Source organism: Sapajus apella, unplaced genomic scaffold (assembly GCF_009761245.1).
Source record: "Sapajus apella isolate SASKATOON/1434 unplaced genomic scaffold, GSC_monkey_1.0 scaffold17, whole genome shotgun sequence".
In the NCBI taxonomy this organism is placed as follows: domain Eukaryota; kingdom Metazoa; phylum Chordata; class Mammalia; order Primates; family Cebidae; genus Sapajus; species Sapajus apella.
This window is the reverse complement of record NW_022436957.1, coordinates 7500793-7505462: the sequence shown is the minus strand read 5'-3', so window position 1 is coordinate 7505462 and position 4670 is coordinate 7500793. Positions and strand designations below refer to the sequence as shown.

The window sequence follows — 4670 nt, the reverse complement described above, 5'->3', positions numbered from 1 at the left end:
GGTGGGCTCCTTAGTCAGGAGCTTAAGAAAGTTTGCCTAGAGCTAGATGGGTTCTGGAGGACAGTGTGGCTTGTCAAAGGCCTAGGGTCTCAGGCAGGGGAGTGGCAGTCTCGGCAGTCTCTTGCCTTGGCCTTGTGGCAGCCACTGCTCATCCTTCCACATGCCTGGTTTAGGCAGCAGCTTGGGCTGGGAAGAGGTGGTGGCAGAGTCCCAAAGTTGAGATGCTGAGAGAGACACCTCCCCGAGCTGGGCCAGCTGACTTTTATCTCCTTCATTGGCTGTGCTAGTTCACTAGCTCCTGGCTGCAGCTGCCGATATTGGAAAGGCCTGAGGTGACCCTCCACCTTGGTTCTCAGAACTCCAGGGACTCTGGCTCATCTAGATTTGCATCCTCCTAACTGTGAGCTTGCACCATATTTACCAAATTGAGAATAGGTTTGGAGTATTAATGCAATATGCAGAAGTTGTATGGGAGTAGTGTGTGTGGGGGGGAGTGATCCAGGAAAGTGGTTGTTGTTAATATTGTCGTTACATTTGTTGGGTGGTATGTGAAATATTGTACATAGACCTGATGAGCTGTGGGATCAAATGTCATCTCTGGCCAGAGTTTCCTTGCTATACAAACTATACTCACATGTGAAGTTTGCAAGCTTGCTGTAGGGTTGAGCCCGGGAATCCCAGAAGTAGCCCAATTCAACATTGTGTGGCTGGTATCTCAATGTGGTTTTGACTTCCATTTCTCTAATGACCAGTGATGATGAGCTTTTTTTCATATGTTTGTTGGCTTCATAATTGACATGGTCGTGAAAACAGGAGTTGTTCCCCAACTTGTGAAGCTTCTAGGAGCTTCTGAATTGCCAATTGTGACTCCTGCACTACGAGCCATAGGGAATATTGTCACTGGTACAGATGAACAGATTCAAGTTGTGATCGATGCAGGAGTGCTTGCCGTCTTTCCCAGCCTGCTCACCAACCCCAAAACTAACATTCAGAAGGAAGCTACATGGACAATGTCAAACATCACAGCTGGCCGTCAGGACCAGATACAGCAAGTTGTGAATCATGGATTAGTCCCATTCCTTGTCAGTGTTCTTTCTAAGGCAGATTTTAAGACACAAAAGGAAGCTGTATGGGCTGTGACCAACTATACCAGTGGTGGAACAGTTGAACAGATTGTGTACCTTGTTCATTGTGGCGTAATAGAACCGTTGATGAACCTCTTAACTGCAAAAGATACCAAGATTATTCTAGTTATCCTGGATGCCATTTCAAATATCTTTCAGGCTGCTGAGAAACTAGGTGAAACTGAGAAACTTAGTATAATTATTGAAGAATGTGGAGGCTTAGACAAAATTGAAGCTCTGCAAAACCATGAAAATGAGTCTGTGTATAAAGCTTCATTAAACTTAATTGAGAAGTATTTCTCTGTAGAGGAAGAGGAAGATCAAAATGTTGTGCCAGAAACTACCTCTGAAGGCTATACCTTCCAAGTTCAGGATGGGACTCCTGGGACCTTTAACTTTTAGATCATGTAGCTGAGGTATAAATCTGTTGTGTACTATGTTTGGTATTTTGTCTTCCTGTTTCTCTACGAAGAACTCTTTCTAAATGTGGTTTGTTATTGTAGCACTTTTTACGCTGAAACTATACTTGAACAGTTCCAACTGTACATACTGTATGAAGCTTGTCCTCTGGCTACGTTTCTTATTTCTATGTGGAATTTCATATCTTGCAGCCTCCTGTAAATAAACATTAAAACCCACCCTTTACTTCAAAAAAAAAAAAAAAAAGAAAAGTGTTTGTTCATATCTTTGGCCCACTTTTAAATGAGTTTGTTTGTTTTTTTCTTGTAAATCTGCTTTAGTTCTTTGTAGATTCTGGATATTAGCTCTTTGTCAGATGGGTAGATTGCAAAATTTTTTTCCCATTCTGTTGGTTGTTGATTCACTCTGATGATTGTTTCTTTTGCTGTGCAGAAGCTCTGGGGTTTAATTAGATCCCATTTGTCTATTTTGGCTTTTGTTGCCATTGCTTTTGGTGTTTTAGTCATGAAGTCCTTGCCTATGCCTATATCCTGAATGGTTTTGCCTAGGTTTTCTTCTAGGGATTTTATGATGTTAGGTTTTATGTTTAGATCTTTAATCCATCTGGAGTTAATTTTAGTGTAAGGAGTAAGGAAGGGGTCCAGTTTCAGCTTTCTGCACATGGCTAGCCAATTTTCCCAACGCCACTTATTAAACAGGGAATCCTTTCCCCATTGCTTGTTTTGTCAGGTTTGTCAAAGATCAGATGGTTGTAGATGTGTGGCATTACTTCTGAAGCCTCTGTTCTGTTCCATTAGTCTATATCTCTGTTTTGGTACCAGTACCATGCTGTTTTGATTACTGTAGTCTTGTGTATAGTTTGAAGTCAGGTAGCGTGATGCCTCCAACTTTGTTCATTTTGCTTAGGATTGTCTTGGCTATGCGAGCTCTCTTTTGGTTCCATACGAATTTTAAAGTGGTTTTTTTCCGATTCTGTGAAGAAGGTCAATGGTAGCTTGATGGGGATAGCATTGAATCTATAAATTACTTTGGGCAGTATGGCCATTTTCACAATATTAATTCTTCCTAACCAGGAGCATGGAATGTTTTTCTGTTTGGGTCCTCTCTTGTTTCCTTGAGCAGTGGTTTGTAGTTCTTTTTGAAAAAGTCCTTCACATCCTTTGTCAGTTGTATTCTTAGATATTTTATTCTTTTTGTAGCAATTGTGAATGGGAATTCCTTCTTGATTTGGCTCTCTTTAAGTCAGTTATTGGTGTACAGGAATGCTTGTGATTTTTGCACATTGATTTTGTATTCTGAGACTTTGCTGAAGTTGCTTCTCAGCTTAAGGAGATTTTGGGTTGAGACAATGGGGTCTTCTAAATATACAATCATGTCATTTGCAAATAGAGACAATTTGAATTCCCATTTTCCTAACTGAATACCCTTTATTTCTTTTTCTTGCCTGATTGCTCTGGCTAGAACTTCCAGTACTATATTGAATAGAAGTGGTGAGAGAGGATATCCTTGTCTAGTGCCCATTTTCAAAGGGAATGTTTCCAGTTTTTGCCCGTTCAGTATGATATTGGCTGTGGGTTTGCTGTAAATAGCTTTTATTATTTTGAGATATGTTCCATTGATACCAACTTTATTGAGAGTTTTTAGCATAAAGGGCTGTTGAATTTTGTCGAAGGCCTTTTCTGCATTTATTGAGATGATCATGTGGTTTTTGTCTTGGGTTCTGTTTATGTAATGGATTACATTTATTGATTTGCATATATTAAACCAGCCTTGCATCCCTCAGATGCAGCCTACTTGATCATGATGGATAAGCTTTTTGATGTGCGGTTGTGTTCAGTTTGCCAGTATTTTGTTGAAGATTTTTGCATCAATATTCATTATGGATATTGGCCTGAAGTTTTATTTTTTAATTGTGTCTCTGCCAGGTTTTGGTATCAGGATGATGTTGGTCTCATAAAATGAGTTAAGGAGGATTCCCTCTTTTTGTATTGTTTGGAATAGTTTCAGAAGAAATGGTACCAGCTCCTCTTTGTACCTCTGGTAGAATTCTGCTATAAACTCATCTGGACCTGGACTTTTTTTTGGTTGGTAGGTTATTAATTGCTGTTTCAACTTCAGACCTTGTTACTGGTCTATTCAGGGATTCAACTTCTTCTTGGTTTCATCTCAGAGGGTGTAAGGGTCCAGGAATTTATCCATTTCTTCCAGGTTTACTGGTTTATATGCATAGAGTTGTTTGTAGTAATCTCTGATGGTAGCTTGTATTTCTGTGGCATCAGTGGTGATATCCCCTTTATCATTTTTATTGCATCTCTTTGATTCTTCTCTCTTCTTTTTTGTTAGTCTTGCTAGCAGTCTGTCTATTTTGTTGATCTTTTCAATAAACATTTATTGCTATAAATTTCCCTCTAGACACTGCTTTAAAGGTGTCCCAGAGATTCTGGTACATTGTGTCTTCATTCTCATTGGTTTTGAAGAACATCTTTATTTTTGCCTTCATTTCATTGTTTATCTAGATGTCTTTCAGGAGCAAGTGGTTCAGTTTCCATTCAATTGTGTGGTTTTGGGTGAGTTTCTTAATCCTGAGTTGTAATCTGATTGTACTGTGGTCTGAGAGAAGTCAAGAGCCATCAGTGTGCTATATTCAGGAGACCCATCTCATATGCAAAGACACACATTGGCTCAAAATAAAGGGATGGAAGAAGATTTACCAAGCAAATGGAGAGCAAAAAATAAAGCAGGGGTTACAATCCTAGTCTCTGATAAAATGAACTTTAAACCAACAAAGATCAAAAGAGACAAAGAAGAGCATTGCATAATGGTAAAAGGATGAATGCAACAAGAAGAGCTAACTATCCTAAATATATATACATCAAATACAGGAGCACCCAGATATATAAAGCAAGTGATTGCACTTTAGGTTTTGGGGTACATGTGAAGGACATGCAAGGTTGTTGCATAGGTACATACATGGCAATGTGGTTTGTTGCCTTCCTCCCCATTACCTATATCTGGCATTTCTCTCCATGTTATCCCTCTCCAACTCCCCACCTCCTGCTGTTCCTCCCCTAGTTTTCCCCCAGAGACTCCAGTGTGTGATGCTCCCCTCCCTGTGGCCATGTGTTT

At 39.8% G+C, this 4670-nt stretch overlaps 1 pseudogene across 1 annotated transcript; it reads left to right on the top strand.

The window, feature by feature from the left end:
- Positions 1–796: 796 nt before the first annotated feature.
- On the top strand, positions 797–1790 carry LOC116556651 (annotated as a pseudogene). The gene has a single exon (XR_004271110.1). The product of XR_004271110.1 is annotated as an importin subunit alpha-1 pseudogene (transcript).
- Positions 1791–4670: the final 2880 nt, after the last annotated feature.